The 23,108-nt window shown below is 45.6% G+C and overlaps 1 protein-coding gene across 2 annotated transcripts in view; it reads right to left on the bottom strand.

Annotated features, from left to right (window-relative positions):
* Positions 1-23,108, bottom strand: part of RTN1 (reticulon 1) — a 189,566-nt gene that overhangs the window by 57,580 nt on the left and 108,878 nt on the right. The window lies entirely within an intron of this gene.

The raw sequence follows: 23,108 nt of genomic DNA, 5'->3' as shown, positions 1-23,108 counted from the left end.
TATCTTTCTAGAGTTAAGAAATCTGTTTTATATTTAATCCAAAACAGCGTGTTTGTGGCTGAAGCATTTGGGGAATCTACTCAGATTACAAAGGCTGGTGCATGGTCAATTTCTTTGTTAAAGTGATGGACCTTACGACTTCTACCACTAAGTAAGTAATAGAACGGTACAAGACAGCACATTTTTGGTCTTGTACAAGGCTGGGACTAGGGATATGCAAGTTTCACCCTATATGTAATTCAAGAGTGGCTGAGCAGAGCACTCAGATACAAGTCTGGGGGTGGCTTGCATGCTAGAGGCTGGGGAGAGTGGCAGGGTGTCAGCTCACATAGCAAAGCAGGGCATAGTGAACACCAGGCTGGAGAATTAAAGGGGCCACAATGATCCAACAGTCTAGATTGTACCCTGGGGGATGTCACAGGAGGGGATTATATGCTCCCCACCTTCTATTCCCTACAGCGAGTGCCCCCATGGTACAGGGATGTGGCCATTTGTCTTGAACTCCATTTGAAATTCACTCACTGGTAACATTTGGTTTTTGTTGTTATGTTGACTCAACCAGCAAACACGCTGCTGAATTCATCATGGTTAAACACATGCACCGAAGCAGCTTCGGTGTTTAGCAAGCGCAAATCATCAGTTCTTTCTTCATCTAATTTCACTCTAAAATAATCTCCCCTTGGTTGCAACCACGAAGAACAAAAGCCAGCTTTGCTCCCAGGCTTAGGGGGAGCATGCAGTGCAGTGCTAACACAGGCTGGCACAGCGTGACCGGACTGCTCATTTGAGAGGAGTGTTTTTCTGCTAATCATTTTCCTTGTGCTCATTGCCTTCTCAAATGAAAGAAGTAGTGAAAACGACTTCACTAGCTGTACTTTCTCTGTGTTAGGGTTCTGGAGGGTTTTTGCACAAAGGCAAAAATATGCTTTAGGGTCTAGCTTGAAAGGAGAAAGTTTATTTAATTGTGACGCTTAACCCACACAGTGATCAGAATGATTCAAGCCAATTAAATCTCTATATCAAAGATCCAGGAGAAAGGGACATTTGCTAGCTAGAGATTTCCTGTCCCAAGGGTCTGTCTTCACTGCAGAGTAAACTTCATTTATCTACACTCAAGTTACTTCTCTTGAGTTAGTCAAGCTCAAGTGAGAATAGCCACACTGCAAAACTCCCAAGGAGTTGTGTCCATACTGATGCTGAATTCACTTGTGTGAAGCACATCGCATGGTTCTTTGCATGGAACTGCCCTATGAATTCTCTGCCACTAAATTGTGGGAAAACTTGTGTGTCTTTTCCGGGCATATAGGGGGAATTGTGGGAAGACACTGAAGGACTAGCAGCGCTCAGTTGGAACTGGCCTGCATCCAAACTGCAGAACAGTTGTATTAGCAGCTGATGAGCTGCGTTAATGCAGTTGTGGCCTATCCCCCTCTGATGGGCCAGCCAACTCGAATTAAGGCACCAGTGCACTCGCATTCAGAGGTTTCGCGTGTGGAAAGGACTTAAGTTAGGGGCAATGCTCAAGTTATAACTCAAATTAATTTTGCAATGAAGAGAAGCCCTAAGATAACGCCCCCTGGAAAACAAAATACTTTTCAGCTAAAGACTACACAGCTTGGTGATTCCCAGCCCCGTCCATGGTATTCACTGGTTTCTTGTGCGCTTTTGAGTTTCACATACGCTATCTAGAAGCTGCCAAGTGGCTCTGACTTTAGCTATGTACGTTTCTATGCCCACCGCTTACAGTACATCCCTCTCATCGAGCTGGTTGAAAGGTTGTCACCACTTCCAGGAAGTGCTGATACTGTCTTAAAAATAACAAAATAAAGAGAACCCACACCACAGCTTATATGGACATGCTAAAAAACACCCTTTCCTAAACTGTGAAAGGATCACTAAGTATAAGCCTTTCAGAAACGTGTATGTTCCTTTCTCATGTAACTGAAGCATGTTATCTGAAAGAAACATTAATTTTGTAATCTAGAATGAAGAAGTTTGTGTTTAAGAAGACCGGGGAGCTTCACCATGCACTGTTTCTGCACAGATGAATAGGAGTTCCAGTGTAAATTCTGCTAAACCAAACTTTCCCAGATTGCAAAGCTATAGTTTAATTAATAATCAATCATTACTTAAGTCAGAAGCCTCAGATTCCATGATTAGGGCTGATTAAACAGCTTTGACACCAAACGTTCACCGCCACTGCCACATCGAGCATCCAATTAAGCAGCAGTGGGGAAATAAGCTTGTTGCAAATCGACACTGACACTTATTTGCGGTTGGTTGTCACACTTGTGCAAAGCCATGCTGGCCCCTTGCATTTGTTTCTTTTTGCTTGTTTGTTTTTAGGGCTTTATTTTAATAGCCTCCGAGTTGTATTTGAGGACAACCATCACATCCACTACTAGTCAGTCTTAATAGAGTCTTTCTGTTTCCCACCTCAGAAGTTACTGTCCAACTGATCTACCCCAAATCTGTGATCCAGGTCGGAGGACCCAAAGTCCTGAAGGGCCTGACCGTAGTTAGACAGACATAAGAATAAAACAGTACCATGTGTGTCTGGAAATAAAGAGACTCATGGAAAGGATCTGAACTCAAAGGGTAAAAACCAAACAAGGTAAACACAATGTTCAAAGCACAAGATTCAGGGGTTTTTTGGGTGGAGGGGAAATCACACCCTAATGGATTTGGGGGGTTATTGTGTGGGGTTTGGGGTTCTCTTCATGGACAGTTCAGTATTTACATGATGATAGCATGTGTCCAAGGGTGGGGGGAGGGAAAAAAAACTTAGTTTAATTAAGGTTGTGTTGGAAGGATTGCCATTTAAGCAATCCCCAAAGATAAAGGAAGTCTCCAATTAAGCCAAGATCCACCTCCATGCCAAATGAGAACCATGCTACCCAAGCTCACTCAGGCTCCATAATTACACAATACACTCACTGTCACACCTAACATGGAACAGTGCACAGGACCACTTTAAAAAAATCGTATGTTTAAGTGTTTTTGAATCAGGGCCTTGGCCAAATTGATCTACTTAATGGAGCCAGCTTAAACTCAGAATTTCTCTTCTGTGGGAAAGTCCAGCATTTTGAAATTTGTTTTCATTCAGATTTGGAATAATAATGATAAACCCACCACTAGAAATTTCACTTGAAGCAAAATATGTAAAAAAAAATTGTCAGTCAAAATATTCCATTCCAATAGGGTCAAAATTGATCAACCTTATCCAAATGATTTTTTCCCACCTAAATGAAATTGTCAAAATCAACATGTTCTCACAGAAAGTTTTGATTTTGACAGAATGGCATCTTCTGACATAAAAACTCCAAACCAATCCATTGTGAGGTTCTCAGCCAGCTCGGCTAATTAAAAAAGAACTGGAACCAGTCAAGGACAGAACAAGAAAAACCAAACAAACCCCCTCCCCAGTTCAGAGAAGCTATGGAACCTTTCCATTACTTTGCCAGCATGGCTGAGCCCAAATGCAAAGGTCAGAAATTGAGCCCAGAACAAGAAGAGTTGATAGAATGTAATTCTGAGCTCCTTCCCTTTCTCCTAGCATTTAAAATAGAAGACCCTGAAGTCCACCCAAATCCATTTGTGAATGAGGCGAGGCCACAGTTCATTGAATTAAAGTGGGGAGAAATTGAGGAAATAAGAACATGGGAGACAGCTGAATTCAGAACTTGGTCAGTGAAGAGGTCTGCACTCCAGTCCAGCATCACCCATGTGGGCTTTTAGCACATTCAGTTTGGTGTAGCCAAAGCTTTGTAACAGGCTCTCAGGCGCTGGCCCACGCATGCAGTGTTCACGGCAAGACTGGGGCCTTATTCATTAATTTGTGTATCAGTTTAAAAATGCAGATACCAATGAGTGCAAGTACTACCTAGCTAGACAACTGGAGAGCTGGTTACTGTGTAACTTGCAGAATTACAGTTGTGACAGCTGCCATCTTGGCCAACACACTAGGGGACTGATCTGGGGACCTCCAGAGCTAAAAGCACAAACCACTACAGTTTGAATGAGGGAGAGCCGAGCCCCCTTGCTGGGCTGGAACAGACTCTCTTCCTCTGTGGATCGGGTACAGCTGGGGAACTTGTAACACCCATTCACCAGTGTGACTCACGCTTTTCATTTTGTGCCTATTTATGTCTAAGGAATAAATATGCTAGTGAAGGGAGTCACGTGCTATGTGCTTTGTTTCTTATTTCAGAACCTCTTTTGGGGATTTTCCCCACAGTGGCGTTCTTTCTAAGGAAAATAAAAAGAGTGGGGTCGTATGGGCGGATGACAGGATGTCTGTCCTTAGGAGACTGGGTGATCTATCAATCACACAGAAATAGCAACTCATTTCTATGGGATTTATGTTCAAACTCTCCAGGTACATCTACACTGCAATACAAGACCCCGAGCCAGCTGACTTGGGCTTGCAGGGCCTGGATGCAGGGCTAAATCTTGCAGTGTAGACATTCGGGCTAGGCTGGAGCTTGGGCTCAGAGACCACCCCCCTCACCGGACTAAAGGGTCTGGGCCTGAACATCTACACTGCAGTTTTTTAGCCCCACAGCCCAGGACAATTGATCCGGGTGCTGAGATTCAGAGCCACAGGTCTGTTATTGTAGTGTAGACATCCCTCGCAATTGTTAATTTCCCTTTTCTGTATGACTGGAATAAATGTGTCTAACGCATCCATTTGTTATGGCACTTATGGAAATGCTAACTGGCCAACACCACCGATAAGTGTTAGGGGTCTCTGCTGTCAATAGTGACTCTGTTCTTGAGTTTACCTGGGTTATCTGAACTCCAGGCAAAGCATCTCTAAATCCAGGCAGCTGGAGACATTGTTTGTTTTAGTGGCAAAGATGCAATAACACACAGTAGTTAATGCCACAGCCAAAACAAACAAGTGACTTGGCCTTGAAAGAATCACCTTGTAGGAAGAGCTGAGTCATTGGGCTCTCCGATTGCTGGGACAGAGTTAAAGGGACACAGTCAAGGTTCTAGGTCCAAAACATGCATTTAATTTAAAAGCAACGTTTCACTGCAGATACAGCACAAGACAGAATTGCCCCCATTTTCTTCTCTGTTTAAGTGATTACTGCAGTGCAGAATTATCAGAAAAACACCACCACTCCTCCTCCTGTTCAGAGCACTTAAACACAGAGGCTCAAATTGCGGCTTAAAGCAGAGCCTGCACTGGGTAATGCAGAGGGGCCACTCTGCAGTCGGATTCTGTCAGACACAGCCAGAATGCCTCCTGAGGAGTGCACGCTGCAGGGGAAACTCACCTCCATGGATATACTTTTACTAACAGATTTTTACTGCTTTCTTGAACAAACCCTGTGAGATTTGCTCTCTTGGCTTAGACATTACAATTCATAGGGCTTGATATTTAAATGTCTGACAAACAGCTGGCCACCCGTTTCTAATTTTACAAATTGCTGTGTTTTTTTAAAATTATGACAATTTCTAAACACAGCCCGGTCTGGTGGGGTTACCGGACAGCTCTCCACGCTGGTCTGTGGGTGACCTGGTCTTAAGACACACCTTCAGAGGCCTTTGCTCTTAGAGGTGATTCTTTCTGCCACATCATGTGAGTGTTTTTAATATATTGCCATGCCTAGCTCATGCACAGGTAGTGAATTGATGGCAGCCCTGAGAGAAGATGCGTGTTCTGCTCTATCTAGTCTAACTACTGTTAAGTGCTTTTGAAATATTATCACCTTAGGCCAAAGTGCTTAAACTTGGGGGGTTAAATCCCCTGAAGTGGAGCTGTGGCCCGAGCACCTGCAGTTCCTGTCGACTCCAATGGGACTGGTGAATGCTCAGACCACTTGCATTTAGGTGCCTAACTGGATTTAAATGGCCTTACTTCAGGCAACTAAGTTTGAATTTGACTTTAACACCTATATGCACAGCCCATTTGTTTGACCTGCCTTCTCCAATATAGAAATACATTGTATAGTTAACAAATGAAAACCCACAAAGAAAAAAACCCTGCCAAAACAAGACACGCCCCTGCACACTCTTCTTCCCCTGAGAGAGTATGAGAGAGTAAACAACATGTCACAGATGTTGGTCACGCTGCTAATGCACTACTGGAAGGTGCTCAGATACTACTCTGATGAGCATGGTATAAAAACCTGAATAGAACAGCGGAAACAACAATGGAGACCAAGTATCATGCCTACAGCCAGGGTTTTAGAAGAGCAGTTTGGATGGGATAAGGAACAACCTGTGGCCCAAGATGTTGCAGTTTCGAAGGCTACGGACAAAAGTAGAGTTTTACAGAGGATGTGAGGAGTGAGACATTTCTCAGGGTCACATCAAGGGAAGTTTCTGGGCTAGAGAAGGTGGTGGAACCGTTGTTCTTGCAAGCCAGCGATTCCAGTCGATGGCACAGAGGAAGAGCTGTCAGCCACCTGTGAGGAGATTTCCAAAGGGATGAAGGAGGAGCACCAGTAGTTGGAAGGGTAGTGTGCAGGCTGTGGGGAGCACTGCTCTTTGACATGGTTCCCACACACCCTGGTTCACTTTCTCACACTGACAGGTTTCAGAGTAGCAGCCGTGTTAGTCTGTATCCGCAAAAAGAACAGGAGTACTTGTGGCACCTTAGAGACTAACAAATTTATTAGAGCATAAGCTTTCGTGGACTACAGCCCACTTCTTCGGATGCATATAGAGTGTTTCGTGGGCTGTAGTCCACGAAAGCTTATGCTCTAATAAATTTGTTAGTCTCTAAGGTGCCACAAGTACTCCTGTTCTTTTTGCGGATACAGACTAACACGGCTGCTACTCTGAGAAAGTGAGCCAGGGTGTGTGGGAACTCCTGTTCTTTTTTCTCACACTGGCGACTGACTGGTGGGATCTTCTCCTCCCTGTCCACACTGGGGCAACATCCTCCTCCGGGGTGCATACTCCCGCTGCAGGAACTGTGACTGTCTATGGTCCCTTTGGGAGGGGGACACCTCCTCAAGCCTGCTCTCACGCCCTGTCCTCTGTGCATCTGGGAGGGCGATGCATTAAAACAGCAGAATGAAACCAAACACTGTAAGATCTCGGCTGAATGCCCAGCAGTTTTTCTGACAGGGAGGCAAGTCAGACTGCCAAAATGTCTCCTACATGGACTGGTGGGAGCCCCTTCCCTTAAATCATTCGACACTACACCAAAATGGTCACTCTACCACGAAGAGCCACTCTGCATTAGTGGGGAGATGGACAAGATAACCCATTGGTGTTTCCCATTGCTCTAACATGAGCTTACTAAAACCTTACATAGATCCTTAGCAGGCTTAGTCCTGGTTTCATTCCACCAATCCCTCCAGGCAACAGGATGGCTATAAAAATTGAGAGGGCATGTGATCAACAGCTCAGGAGCAGGGGAAGCCAAGGGACCCTGCCACTCAAAGCTTTGCTCTGGTGTCATCCTGTGCTGAAGCACTGCCACTAATGTGCCTGTCAGGAGAAGGGCATTTCGTAAACAGGAGAGGAGTCCGAGAAGAGAAGCAAAGCCTGGCATGTGATTACAGCTGTTCCGTCTCACCTTTACCATGAGGAGGGCATGCGACCCCCAGTAAGAATAAGCCATAGCATCAGCAGCCCTGATTTGCTTGTTTTCTTAACCCCTGTGCAACTAACTGGCTTCCTCGTTCCTGGGAAAGAAGAACATAAGAACGGCCCTACTGGGTCAGACCAAAGGTCCATCTAGCCCAGTATCCTGTCTTCCAACATTGGCCAGTGCCAGGTGTCCCAGAGGGAATGAACAGAATAGAAACATTAAATGATCCATCCCCTGTTGCTCATTCCCAGTTTCTGGCAAACAAGCTAGGGACACCATTCCTGCTCATCCTGGCTAATAGCCATTGATGGACCTATCCTCCATGAACTTATCTAGTTCTTTTTTGAACCCTGTTATGGTCTTGGACTTCATAACATCCTCTGGCAAAGAGTTCCACAGACTGACTGTGCGTTGTGTGAAGAAATACTTCCTTTTGTTTGTTTTAAACCTGCTGCCTATTAATTTCATTTGGTGACCCCTAGTTCTTGTGTTATGAGAAGTAGTAAACAACACTTCCTTATCTACGTTCTCTATATCAGTCATGATTTTATAGACCTCAATCATATCTCCCCTTAGCTGTCTCTTTTCCAAGCTGAAAAGTCCCAGTCTTATTAATCTCTCCTCATATGGAAGCTGTTCCACACTCCTAATTATTTTTGTTGCCCTTTTCTGAACCTTTTCCAATTCCAATATATCTTTTTTGAGATGGGGCACCCACATCTGCACACAGTATTCAAGATGTGGGCGTACTATGGATTTATATAGAGGCAACATGATATTTTCTGTCCTATTATCTACCCCTTTCTTAATTATTCCCAGCATTCTGTTTGCTTTTTTGACTGCTGCTGCACACTGAGTGGATGTTTTCAGAGAACTATCCACGATGATTCCAAGATCTCTTTCTTGAGTGGTAACAGCTCATTTAGACTCCATCATTTTATATGTGTAGTTGGGATTATGCTTTCTAATGTGCATTACTTGGCAGATGAAATTTAATGTTGATAAATGCAATTTTGTTGCCCAGTCCCCAGTTTTGAGAGATCCTTTTGTGGCTCTTCACAGTCTGCCTGAGACTTAACTATCTTTAGTAATTTTGTATCATCTGCAAATTTTGCCACTTCACTGTTTACCCCTTTTTCCAGATCATTTATGAATATGTTGACTAGGACTGGTTCCAGAACAGACCCCTGGGAGACACCACTATTTACCTCTCTCCATTCTGAAAGCTGACCATTTATACCTACCCTTTGTTTCCTATCTTTTAACCAGTTACCAGTCCATGAGAGCACCTTCCCTCTTATCCCGTGGCAGCTTACTTTGCGTAAGAGCCTTTGGTGAGGGACCTTGTCAAAGGCTTTCTGTAAATCTACGTACACTATATCCACTGGATCCCCTGGGTCCCCCAAGGGCTTGTTGACCCCCTCAAAGAATTCTAGGAAGGGTGTTCATAGCAGGGAGACAAGAGCTGGCTGGGGTTCTTACCAGGAATGAGTCCTAGCCTGTCCCTCCTTTCCACTCCCACAGCAACTTCATTCACCCCTGAAGGAACAAACCACCAGGCCATCCAAGTCAGGGACTGGAAGGAGAAACTGGGCTGGCCAGCAGGACCCCAGAGGATGCCTGGGCAGGAATGTGGGGGCAAGCCAGGGAGGTGAGTTGATCTCAGAGCACAGGCAGTCAGAGCTCAGGAGTCAATCAGCCCAGGTGAGTGGGGTCAGATTGGGGTGATAGGCAGGACAGGTAAGGAAGGGTTGGGGGGAATTCGTCTATAAGGGGGAAGCAGGAATTGAAAGCAGGGGAGGGTCGGTTTTCTGTTCCGCAGCGTAACTTACTGCAGAGGAATATATAGCCGCGTACTCTGCAGTTCTGTGAGTGCTGGACCTCACCCCTGGGGGAGATACCGCTCCACAAAGCCACTAGCACACTGGTGGCAAAACCTCATGCTGAGGGTCACAGGCAGCCACCCAGAGCTCCTAACACAGCCTCGGCAATACAGCAGATGTTCTCTCCTGTGTGGCCCTCTGCCCCATAGCTATTTCATTGGGCAGCAGCTGAGAACCCTCATCACCTGCTACCATTTGCTCCAGGTGGCATCAGAGGGTTAACAGAGATTGGGTAGGAGACAGACCCAGAGTACAGCAGATACAACGGGAGGTTTCTGAACCAAGATGGAATGCAGGGTCAGGACCACAGTGCCTGTGCGAGCAAAGAAGAAGGTGCCCAAGACAGTGGGATGATTCAATAAGAGCAGCCCTGGGAAAGCTGTAGAGCAGAACCCTACTTTGTAAGGACTCTACGGCCCACATAGCCATGTGACCCCCTCCACCCAACGTTTGCTCCAATACAGCGAATTTGTCACTCGGGCTTCATCCATGGGGGAAGAGATGTCACCAGTGGGGTCCAACCCCGTCTGGGAAGTGCCCAGCCTGGTGTCACACACACTGCATGCTCAAAACAAACCCAGTTCACACAGACATGATCAGCTTTCGGTGCAGAGCCACGCGCAGTCTCTGCTTCTTCAGAAGTGAGAGATGCTGCCACGATAAACTGATTTTCCTCCTTTTCTCTCTGGATCCCTGCCAGAATTCTTGTGTTTTTACATGAAGAAAATGAAGATAGGTTGATGGAAGCAAGTGGAGAGAGTAAGTTGTTTTACCACAGCCTGAAAAAGAGTCCGAACATACATCACAAAGATCCCCAGAGTCCAGCTGAAATCAATGCAGTTGCACCCACTTATGCCAGGTGTGAATTTGGCCCGTGCTGTTTCATTCCAAATGAGCAAATCCTTTTGGCCTTACAGTCAGCTCCCAGGATTTGACACGGTTGGTATAAAACTTGGATCAAATCTGAACAACTTTTCAGGAGATTTGCCTACATTATATTTTCAGTCAGTGTTTTATTGTTACTACAGCAGTAATACCAGAGGCACCAACCGAGGTCAGGCCCCCATTGTGCTAGGCGCTGTACACACACTAAGTTTCTGACTCAGGGAGCTTCCAACCTAAACAGACAATGTGTGGGAGGGAAAACAAAGGCACAGATGGATAAAATAACTTAAGTCACACAGCTGCTCAGGGGCATATCAGTGAAAAGAACCCAGATCTCCTGGCTACCAGGTCAGTGCCCTATCCACTAGGTCACACAGTCTTTCTATCTATAGCCATGAACACAGACAGACTTTAGTATCAATATTATGGGCCAGATTCCAACACCTTTACTCACATTCAGTAGGACCTTACTCTATAAGTAGTCCCACTGGCATCAATGGGACTACTCACGGAGTAAGGTGCTACTAAACAACAGTAAAGGTATCCAAATCTGGGCTTATTTTAGCCAACTCAAAGGACACATGGATCCCAGGGGGCCCTTCTTCAAATACCCCAGTTAAAATGTTAGAGACAAGGGATTGCTAGCAACACATACTATTTTAACTGGGATTAGCAGCTTCATCAGCCGGGCAGCTTTCAAGCAGAAAGTGCTTCATGCTTAAGAAGTCTATTATTCCTCAGCTGTATATCTGTAACCTGGGTACCATGAATATGGCTAGAGATCTCTTCCCATCCATCCCACTCCCTGCTATAGGACACCCATTGTCTCCCAATACAGACATGCCATAATACACAATGGGTTTGACTTGGATTAGCAGCATCCCATTTTGCACCTGTAATTATCCGCGGATGCAGCCAATGTTATTTAGACATCCTGCTATCTCATTGTGCCTGGGAGTGAGGTTGTTAGCTGGATGGCTACACATTACCACTGGCACCCCCAAATAATTTCCAGGGCAAAATGGGAGGTGACTCAGGCTGAGGCCCTTTTCAAAGCCAGGCCTCGTCCGAAAACCACACTAGGCGCAATCAGATGGAGAATGACCTAGCAGCATGCTAATTAAGGCCTGATGAAAAACTTGCTATTTGCCAGGAGACAGTTCATTTGTTCTGGTGAACTTCCCTGTGACACACAGCCCAGTTTCCCACATGGCTGAGGTTTGTTGCAGCAGGTTATCTTCTAATTATGTTTGCAATTGCTTCCTTTGCATTATCCCTGTACTCCCAGGTAGTCCTATTTATTACGGCAAAAGGGCAGCTTACCTCTCCACCACCAGGTGCAGCTGTTGCCTCAGTTCCCCCTTCGGAGACTATCCCCTTGAGGGTGGTTGGGTAATTTGGTCAAAACTCTCTCCTCCAACATAAATAGGCTCCACAGGAAACAGAGAGCTTCAGCAGAACAAGTTGTCCTTCACCCTCCCTGGGCCATTGTCCCCTCTTAACAGGACAGCATTCAGGCTTCAGTTTCCTGTCTAAGTCCTTCCCCTTGGTTGCAGGGCCTACACACCACCACCAAGCCCACCTCCTCCCTGTACCACAGGTTCCTGCTCCAGATCATGAGGCAGCTCTCCACTCCACCCAAAAGCCACCCTGCTTCACTCTTCCCCAGGGGACTTCCTGTGTATTCTCTTAGGCCCTCTCCTTAACCTTTTCCCAGGCATCTTCAGCCAAGCCCCTCCAGGGCTCCTTTCTCAGTGGGGCACTACTGGTGGTCTTTAACACAGAGTGTGATAACATTTGAACCTCACCTACAAGCTGCTACTTTGTCTCCAACTCTCCCCTCTCACTATTCCTGCTTCCCCTTATTTCCTGCTCCCCTTTCCCAGCTGGTGAATCAATTGGGGAACTACAAGTCCCAGAACTCCCGTGGCCTGTGTGGAAACTAGTCACAGATCAGAGCTGGAACCTGAGCTCTCCTTGAAGTCTGGCTGGCTTACCCCTGTGGTTTACCCTGGCTGGCTGAATGACTACTCCAGTATGTAACCATGTTGAAGGCTCGCCTCTCCTTTTTATCCTCGTAGACACTGCATATGGACAGGCAATGTCTGGGGGCCAATTTCTGCCCTTGGTTATGTGCATACAGCCCTTGGTGACAATGCATGCAGATGGTGGAGGACAGAATTGGGCTCTGCACTCACATTATTTGTATTTCAGTAGCATCTGGAGGTTCCATCCAGGAGACTGGAGTCCCATTGTGCTAGGTGCTAGAGAGTCCCTACCTTGAAGTGCTTGCAGTCTAGGACAAAGGGTGGAAAAAAGGAAGTATTAATACCTGGCTTTACAAATGGGGAATGAGGCTCAGAGAAATACTGGGATTTACCCAACGGGTTTGTGGCAAAGTGAAAACGGAACCCAGCTCTCCCTTTCCAGTGTCTTAACCAAAAGAACATCCTTCCTCCCTACATAGATTTTTAATTACTTTCTGTACGATGTGTGAAGATAAACAATGGTGCCCACAGGAAATTAAACACTATGCACTGTGGCAAAGGAATTGTTGGCACTCACTGCATCCCAAATCAAGGTCAGGAAAGACCCCTTCATTTGCACCTTTTACAAACGGGGGATTTCTGAATGATGCAAAGCTATCAGAGCATGATAAAAAGTAAAGCGATGCAAGTAAACCAGCTGGGCCAGGATGTGGGAGAACTTACAGCAGATGGCACTAAAATATTAAACTAACATTTCCTTATGTTCAAAGCTCAGCACAGATTACTGCTGATTACAGAGTCAGTCTATTTCAAACATGGCGATGACAAACGAGTCCCAGATTGTTAAATCGTTCTACCAAACGTCTCCCTTCCTCCGAAGCCACCTCACGAGCAACCAATGTGCTTTCAACACAAGGGATGTCTTAATGTTATTCCAGCACGGTTCCTTCTAACAAAAACACTCCTGATAAATAGAACTCCCAGGCACCTATTGAAAAACAAATTCATTGTGAAGCTGCAAAAATCTGCTTCTCCATGGCAACAGCCCTAGGTAGACACAGACATTAAAATAATAATAATAATAATAAAAAACCCCAACCCTGACAAAGGTTTGTTTCCATTCTTTTTAAATGCCTCTGCATGATATTTTTGGGAAATGTGGAGCTACAACTGACATTTCACTCGGGTGGAAACAGTCACTGCCTGCTCTATTGAGGGGTCTTTCATAATGTTATCACTGAAACAAATTATTCTGATAGGTTCGCTGTGGCTCATAATGCAGCAACAGGGAGTCTGGGGCTCCCCTGCAAAGATTAATGGAGGAGTTCCTTGCTTCTCTTATCTCCTGAAAGCATGTGGCAGGGTGCCTCTTTTGCCACTGTGCTTGATGAGGGATGATTCAAGAGAGGGCTTTACAGGGCACGGACAGCAATTAATTGTTCAGCACAAACAGAAGCCATATTATGAGCTCTGTGGGCCGTTTATGGCTGTTACCGTACAACTGCTTGCGAAGAAATAAATGGTGCTTAGCTACTGAGACGGTGGGCATATTGCTCATTTCTGTGATGAGGTGGAAATCCTACAGAGATGGGTGCTGGGCTTATCATAGACTCAGCTGCTGATCCACTGCATAGAATGTGAGCTGGCTCTCGTTCTCCACTGCCTTGGTGCCGCCATCTGCCAAAGTCTACACAATGAAGCCACCTGAGCCCGGGGCGGGGAGGGGCTGTTCTGCAGGAGGGGACCCAGCAGGGCACAGGCCAGACTGCTCGAGGGCAAAAAAAAGTCATATCCCTGGGAATAAATACATGAAGGCTATGGAGCCCATCCAAGGCCCACTGAAGTCTGTCTATGGTACTTATATGACCCCCATTACCACAGTATCTGAGCGCCTTACAGTCTGTAATAGATTTATCCTTATCACACCCCATGTCGAACAGAAGTGCTATCACCCCATTTTACAAACAGAACAAAAGCAAGAGACTGACTTACCCAAGGTGTCCCAGGTAACCTGTGACTAGGTTGACCAGACAGCAAGTGTGAAAAATTGGGACTGGGAGTAATAGGCATCTATATAAGAAAAAACCCCAAATATCGGGACTGTCCCTATAAAATTTGGACATCTGGTCATCCTACCTGTGACAGAGCCAGGAATTGAACCCAGGTCTTCTAATCCTGAGGCACTCAAGGTAGTCACTAGACCACCCCTCCTCTGTGAGGAAGAGAATCCTTCCATTGATTTTAATAATGTGTTCGTTCAGTCTATCTGGGGTGGCCCGGTATGAAGTGGGAGAACCCATGCGCAGAAGTCTAGGATAGGACATAGAGCCTAAGGAAAAGTTACATGCATAGGACTCAAAATAAGATTATTATTTTTTAGAACAATAGAGTAAACCTCTGTTTTGTTTGCCTTTAGTATAAAAATAAAAGGGCGGATAGTTGATTTTATAACATGAACAGCCATAGGGAGTGGGGTTAAGAGAAGCTGAGGTGTTGTCTAACAAATGGGTAAATGCAGAGGACTCAATTTCTAGCTGAAGTTACATATGGCGTCAGATTCTGCCCTCAGTTACAACTGTGGCAACCCCATTAAAACCCATGGAGTAACTGAGGACAGAATTTGACACCAGGTCTGTACACATGGTCATTCAGCACTTGCTCATATTTGTAAGCATTGTGTGGTTTACACCGTAGATCTCACCAGTGCCAGAATTCTTGACAATAACAATACTGTGCATTTTACTGGGCTTGTATATATGGCGGCAAGATGCAATCTTCAGGAGAATCAACTGGAGAGCATGGTAACATGTTGTGCTTTAACTGTTCCTTATAGGCACAAACCAAAAGGTACCTTGTAAAAATGAATGGAGTCCTGCTTGAAATGGGACTACATCAACACAATCTAGGTACCTCCTACTTCATGCCAACAGGGTCTACATGGGGCAGTTAGAGCACTCCATATTGGCATGCTCTAAAATTCACAACCTCATGCCATCACATAGACAAGTCCTATTTTCAAAGCACAGAAGGGACATTAAGTAATAACTCTACACAACATCCCAGAGAAGTAGGTGCATAAGTATTATTATCCCCATTTTACAGATGGGGAAAACAGAGAGAAAGGCAAAGTGATTTACCCAAAGCAAGGCAATGGCAGGGCTTGGACTAGGACTCAGGAACGCTGGCCCCTTGGAAGGCATGAGACTGACTTCATAGCACTCAAAGTCAATGTTGGGGGGTGGGGAGGGGAGAGAAACGTAGAAAAGAAACATTTCTTTTTCCAGAGACTGATGGCTTTCCAGCTGTGCCACCCCAGCTATGATCCAGATTAATGGACAATGTTCAAGGGAACAGTACATGACACACTTACAGGTGAGACAAAGGTGCTTCACTAATGGTGAAGGCCTTGATTTAGCAAAACACTTAATCATATGCTTAACATGCTAGAGAGCAGTAGATCAAGTCTGTTATATCCGTCCCCAAATAGTTCCTCTGCCCTTCCCTGACATACACTCCTCCTTGTTTGAGAGGGTTTTTTTAATTAATGGGAATACAAGAGCTGGACAGAAGGCCAGTCAGATCAGTGGCTTTCTTTCTGATTTGCTTCAGTTCAGCCTTGGCTTGATTGCAGATGCCCAGAGTGCTCACGCAGGCCTTTTCCCATAGCCAATAGGACTTTTGTTAATCGGCCTATAAGCCTATTTAAATCAGTTACTGGGCCTGATCCTCAGCGGGTTCCACAGAAATCAAGAGCGCTTTGCCAGTTCACGCCAGCTGCGGATCTAGCCCTGCCTGTTGTTCAGTTTTTCCTGATCTATTGAAATCTGAGATGCTGCAAGCCAGGATTTCCTTAGAACAAACCAGAGACTCTAGGTTACAGTTACAGCGAGAAGTTACATGTCAGTGGTTCTTTCTGTTTGGCTTAATATAAAATATTGAGTATAAATAAAGGTTTGATATGAATGGGCAGACTGCAGTTTCAGTATTAAAAAAGCCAAAGTCAGCTGAGCTGGCAGCCATCTTCATCTATTTGTTTTGCAAAAGGAAAGGGAGGGAAATAATAAGGTAGCCAGTGATTGTAAGACTCTGACCAGAGCACATGTGATCAAATGAGTGTGTGCCACTGTCATGGGGTAACTCACTGCTCACATCACCTCCTGCTGGCCATCCTGGGAATTAGCTCTGCCCGCTTTCTCTCTCCCTCTGGTGGCATCATCTCCCATCCTGTCTCAGTCTGCAGCCCTTCTCACTTCTGGATCTGCAGATTTCTCTTCGTGACTTGGCCCTCCAGCCAGGTCACTAAAGTCCTCCCCTTCTGGGAAGTCATAGTCTTTCCAGATCTGCTGGCTGGCTGGAGTCCCCAATGTTCTTTGCCACTCCCCAGTGGCTGGTAGGGGAACTCAGGCCCAACCTCTACACTGGGTTCCAGACCAGGAACCCTAAAACAAGCAGCCATGGTCCCCATGCAGTCCTACCTTTTCTTGCTGTTTCCCTGGGCTTCTTCCTAAATCACTAGCTCCTATCCTCTCTAGACTAACACGGCTGCTACCCTGAAACCTATCCTCTCTGGGTTTGCCAGCCTTCAACACCCTCCCCTAAGACAGTGACTACAGCCTACTTCCCTAAAGCCTTTCCTAGGCAGCAGCCCAGCTTTATACAGGCCCCACCTGTTCCTGCACAGATAAGTCTGTCCCTCTAATTAGAGCTTTCTTTTTGGCCTCCAATCTACTAGGTTATTTGGCCCATCTGGCCTCCATTAACCCCTCCCACTCCTGTGTGGAATGCACACCCCATCACAGCCACACAGAGAAATCAAATCTTATGATCTTTGACAAAAGCTAGCAGGGCCTCTCCATGGTGAATGAAATGGCAATATCTCCTGTCTTACAAAAGATGACTGTTAGACATGGTAAAATGGAAGTGAGAAATGACTGGCCATTTTCATCATTACCACTGGATGGCAATAGACATTAAATAGAGACTTTGAATTGGCACTGTACAAACCACACATCTATCTGTTGTGTTCCACAGTACTTTTGTGGGAGGTGCACCGGTGCAGGGAGAGGGGAGAGAAAGAGTGATTATAGGGTACCAAGCAATCACACACAGATTCTCTGAAGGTATGATACACAGCAAACTCACAGTAATGTAGTCAGTCAGTGAGGCTATGAGCATTTCAAGTAAAATGCTGTGATTTCACATTGACTCACTCCAGAAGCTATACAATCTGTGCATTTATTCCATGGAGCCTCAATTCAAACTCAATTTGCATTTCCATGTTCAGAGCCAGAATTAATCCAGTCGAATCAGTGTAACAGAATGCCCGTTTAGTCCTGTAAACTGATATCATTATGGACATTGGTACTTTGTACGCACTACACAAGAAGGATAAGTTGCAAAATACATGAATGTTTATATATGAAGCTAAATGGTTGATGACTGACAGTTCTCGGCCTACATCTACCCTGACAGTAACTAACTAGAGTCAGGGAACAATCTGAACTATAGTATGGACCTAAATTCATGCTCAATGACATCACTGACTTTACTGCCCACAAGGAGAACTTTGCCTTATAATTTTTTCTGGCGGTTGATAAAGTTCCAGTATTATAGATTTGAGTATCGAAAGCTATTGTTCTGGCTACATGATGCTTTTTATTACAGCCCCCTGTTCACTTCTAATTATTTTGCAGAATATCTCCTTTAAGGCTGAAATTTTGTAGGCTTGGTCTCCCAGCCCAAAGATAAATACTGTAGAATGTTTTAGGCTAACTCATTTAGCCCCTTGTGAATTCTCCAAGTGAGAAACAAACATACTGTTCACAGTTTGGAAAAACAGACATGTACAGCACTTCTTAAGGGACTATTTAATTAGATACAGTGACGGGTGCATTAATCCCTCAGACAGAAAAGCTTTATTGGCCAGATCCCAGCATCGCTAACCCCAAGAGTTCAAAAATCATGAGTCAGCCTCCCAACAGTCTTGAGATTGGCTTAAAAATAATGAGCTCTTAAAAAAAAATAGTTTTTTATTTATCTTTGTCATAGCCGTTGGGGTTCACATTTTCAAGCATTGCTCCACAACTCTGGGGGCTAAAAGCTTATTTTATTTTTCATGGATGCTGATATTCTCAGCTAATCACATGCGTTCCGGGGTTTAAGAAGAGCACCAAATATTGCAAGACTATCAGTGAAATTGTGAGTTAGCAACATTGGGATCCTCAGCTGGTGTAAACTAGCAAACTTTACTGAAGTCAATGGAGCTACAGCGATTTATGCCTGCTGAGGATCTGACCCATATTTCTGCATAAAGAGGCCTGATCCTGTGAGGTGCTGAACGCCCTCTACTCCCATAGAATATCAGGGTTGGAAGGGACCTCAGGAGGTCATCTAGTCCAACCTCCTGCTCAAAGCAGGACCAATCCCCAACTAAATCATCCCAGCCAGGGCTTTGTCAAGCCTGACCTTAAAACCTCTAAGGAAGGAGATTCCACCACCTCCCAGGTAACCCATTCCAGTGCTTCACCACCCTCCTGGTGAAAAAGCTTTTCCTAATATCCAACCTAAATAGGGTGACCAGACAGCAAATGTGAAAAATCGGGACAAGGGTGGGGGGTAATAGGAGCCTATATAAGAAAAAGACCCAAAAATCGGGACTGTCCCTATAAAATCGGGACATCTGGTCACCCTAAATCTAAACCTCCCCCACTGCAACTTGAGACCTTAGTGGGCTGCATACGTTTATTGGCACACTTGTAGATATATCAGATTGTTCTCTGGAGTGTCTGCCCAGGGAAATAGCAGCTATTGAAATACAGAACTGAGCACATATGTATTGTTGGCTAAGCACTGACAAACAAGAATAAACTAGTTAGTAGCTGTCCCGGGTAGCAGGGCCGGCTCCAGGCACCAGTGAAGGAAGCAAGTGCCTGGGGCGGCCAATAGAAAGGGGCAGCACTCCGTACGTTATTGGGGCGGCACGTCCGGTCTGCGGCGGGAATTCGGCAGTGGGTCCTTCAGCAACTCAGTCTTCGGCGGCAGCTCAATTCCGCTTCAGTCTTCGGCGGCAATTCGGCGGCAAGCCCTTCACTCTCGTCCTCTTCGGCGGCACTTCAGCAGCACCTCAATGGAATTTTCTTTCTTTTTTTCCCACCGCTGCTTGGGGCAGCAAAAAAGCTGGAGCTGGCCCTGCCGGGTAGGGAAAGTTTCCACCACCAACAATGAAGGGAATACAAGTGGCAAATGCTGACTTAATGGGAGACAAGTGGGGAAATCCACTGGTGTCCCTAGGAATCCCATGTGAATCAAAAAGAGATATAGCCGTTGGTAGTGAACTGGCATCAGTTTAAGCAATGAAAGGTGGGGGGAATTCATCAAGGGAAAATACATGCTGAAAATCGAGGAAAAACACATCGGGCCAAATTCATCCTGGGTGTAAGTCCACTGAGTTCAGTGAGGTTATAGCAGGGATGAGTTTGGCCTATGGAGTCACATTCTGCTAAAAGACACTCATGTGCAATTCCTATGGAACTCAGTGGGAGATTTCTCTCTCTCTCTCCCTGACAGTAGAAACTGGCCCCGTATCAAGAGAGAATGCTGAAAAACTACAGGAGGAACAGCTTAGCAAAGCGTGAGTAAGTAATGAATAAAACCCTCTAGAAAAAACTATCACCACTAAGGAATATTTTAAAAAAACCCTCAGTGTTTACAGGGAAGAGATCTAGCCAGCTGTTTAATGCCATCCCTGGCATATCCCAGATTTGAACAAGTGCGTGTGTGGGGGGGGAAGGGAAACAGACAGAATTTATCCCAACCACTCTTCCATTAGTGCAGAAATTCACTTGCCCATTCCTCAGTCCAGTACCCCCGCAGCCCAGAGGACCTAAAGCTTTATGAAAGGGGCAGCTGGGCACTCCTCTATCAGAGCACCCATCTCACAAGGGCCCATCCCCCTGTCAGAATGTCGTGGGCCAGCGGAACAATCCCTAGACGAGTGTTCTAGTGAGCATAAGTTCAGATAGCCCTGTGGCTGCTCTGATTTCCGCTGGAGCATGGTGTGGCCCCAGGATTAGAGAAGCCAGAAAGATAGAATAGAGCCACTTCTCTGCTCTTGTCAGCTGGGCTGGGAATGAGCTCACTACAATGGAGGATTGAGCCCTCCAACTCTGAAGTATTAAAATATAAAATTAGGCACTTTTTAAATACCAAATTTTGTTAATTTGTTACCCCCAAAATTAATAGCATCTCCCATTGCAAGCATTAGACCCGATCTGGCAGCCCCTCACTCACCTGAGTCAGTTTGCTGGGTTTGGTTCACTGTAATACAAGTTAATTTTTAAAGTGTTCCCCATAAATTCACCATACAGGTCTGTGGTAAGTCATGGAGTTAAAGCCCCTGTATGTGTATTTTACAAAGTGTGGGTATACCTTAAAAAGCTGCTTGGTAACATTGCTACTGTGGAGTTTCCATATTTGTTGTGTCACATTGATTTCCATTTCAGACTTGCTCCATTTGCAAATAGAAAGGTGGTCCCTAACTGCCAGCCTCACAACTCAATCTGAGCTCTCTCAGTCAGGGTGGGTAACTTCCCTTTTAGACATCACCAACAGTGGTGCGAACAGGTGGACAAGGGCAGGGCCGGCTCCAAGCACCAGCTTAACAAGCAGGTGCTTGGGGCGGCCAAGGGAGAGGGGCGGCACCTGCGGCAATTTGAAGGCGGCAGGTCCCTCACTCCCTCTAGGAGCGAAGGACCTGCCGCTGAACTGCCACCGCCGATCGCGGCTTTTTTTTATTTTGCTTGGGGCGGCAGAAATGCTGGAGCCGGCCCTGGACAAGGGGAAAGGTCAGAGCTCCAGCAATCCTCAGCAGGCATACAGTCCCTTTGGAATGACAGACAGCTGGGGTAGATTAGAGCAGCCCCTAGGCGACCCTAACCTGTAGGTAGGACCAGTCAGGCAGTCAGGGAGCTCCCATATCCACTCCCTCTCTCTGCATCCTATGGAAGCAGCAAAGAGTCTGGGACATTGTCTATTTAGAGGTAAAGCTCCCCAAGATCTTAACAGCAGACAATAAAGAGACAGATCCATTCTCCCTCACACGCCTTGTGAATTCAGCTATGCATTTGCACTAGAGGGAGACTAGAGACATTCCCCCCAACACTCCCAAGCAGATGTCCTGAAAAAGAATAAGGCAGAGTGATAGCGTGAATTAATGCACTAATCCATCACTTTAACAGACCTCAGTTCAGACTTGACCGAGGCCATACATTTGGTCATGCTATACTGCAGGGGTAGGCAACCTATGGCACGCGTGCCAAAGGCGGCATGCGAGCTGATTTTCAGTGACACTCACACTGCCCGGGTCCTGGCCACTGGTCCGGGGGGGCTCTGCATTTTAATTTAATTTTAAATGAAGCTTCTTAAACATTTTAAAAACCTTTACATACAACAATAGTTTATTTATATATTATAGACTTATAGAAAGAGACCTTCAAAAAAAGTTAAAATGTATGACTGGCACGCGAAACCTTACATTAGAGTGAATAAATGAAGACTCGGCACACCACTTCTGAAAGGTTGCCGACCCCTGTGCTATAGGTAGAGTGACCAGACAGAAAGTGTGAAAAATCAGGACAAGGGGTAGGGGGATAATAGGCGCCTATATAAGAAGAAGCCCCAAATATCGGGACTGTCCCTATAAAATCGGGACATCTGGTCACCCTAGCTATAGGTTGGGTGCTCCCAATCGTGTCTCTATTGGACCTTTGTTCATAGCATAAAGGGCACCACACAATCTGGTTGTCTCTGTTTTAAAGGGTCCCTAGCAGCTCAAGCTGTTGCGGATCTGGATTCAAGTGCATTTGGCTGACCTGAGTAATGGGGAAGCCGCTTTGCCCCACATGCAATTACAGCACCTGGTTGTAAAACACCCATCTTTAAGCAATGCCTCCCTTTCACAGGCACTAGGATTAGACTCCCATTTCAGTATGTTTTATTTAAGTAATTTCCTGCTCTCCCAACCCCCAGGTTAACTGCGGGAGCAGCATTACACTGATCTATCCTTAACACAGCAAAGGTCACCCTAACATAAGACCCTTGAGTGACAGGAATAACAGGTGAAGTGGAAGCTAGCCTGGAGGCCAAATCCTAAAATCTGAATTACTCATTACCGAATGATTCCTTTTTTTTTCTTGCTAAGGTTTTTACTCAGTCCTTAGTTAAATCCATCCCCTCTGTTGTGTGAGCTAAAAACCAACACTAGACTAAAACCTTTAGCATTTGGCCCGACAGCAGCAGCAGGAACATTTCCCAGGATCTGAGCATTAGCAAAATGAAATTGTACTTGCTCCATTCACAAGACTTGAGAGTGGCCACCACAAGCCAACTCATTATTATGGATGGAAGGGATTCTTTCAGGCAGACTGTTCCAGCCATCAAAAAGCTATTTGTTCATCTGAACTATTTTTTCCCCCCAATCTGGTCGTCCCCCCGCCCCCATTCCTGTGGCCAACACAACTCATGGAAGAACCCTCAACTGGTATGAGTCACACTGCTTAATGCGCTACTAGATGGTGCCCACATGACAGGGTTATGGGCACGATATATGACACTGGGTAGAGTAGAAAGGCAGCTTGACTACAGTCAGGACTGCAGGATTGGACCCAAATAAATTCTAATCAAAATGATATAAAGGCACAAGGGCCCAGGCCATGTCTACGCTACAAAATTAAATCGACAACTTACGTCGGCATACAGCCGCCACAGTAATTACAGCACTTGTGTGTGTCGATACTTCAT

The sequence above is a fragment of the Malaclemys terrapin genome, chromosome 4 (genome assembly GCF_027887155.1).
Source record: "Malaclemys terrapin pileata isolate rMalTer1 chromosome 4, rMalTer1.hap1, whole genome shotgun sequence".
Taxonomy (NCBI): Eukaryota; Metazoa; Chordata; order Testudines; family Emydidae; genus Malaclemys; species Malaclemys terrapin.
The sequence above is the reverse complement of the archived record's forward strand: the minus strand, read 5'-3'. Positions and strand labels throughout refer to the sequence as shown.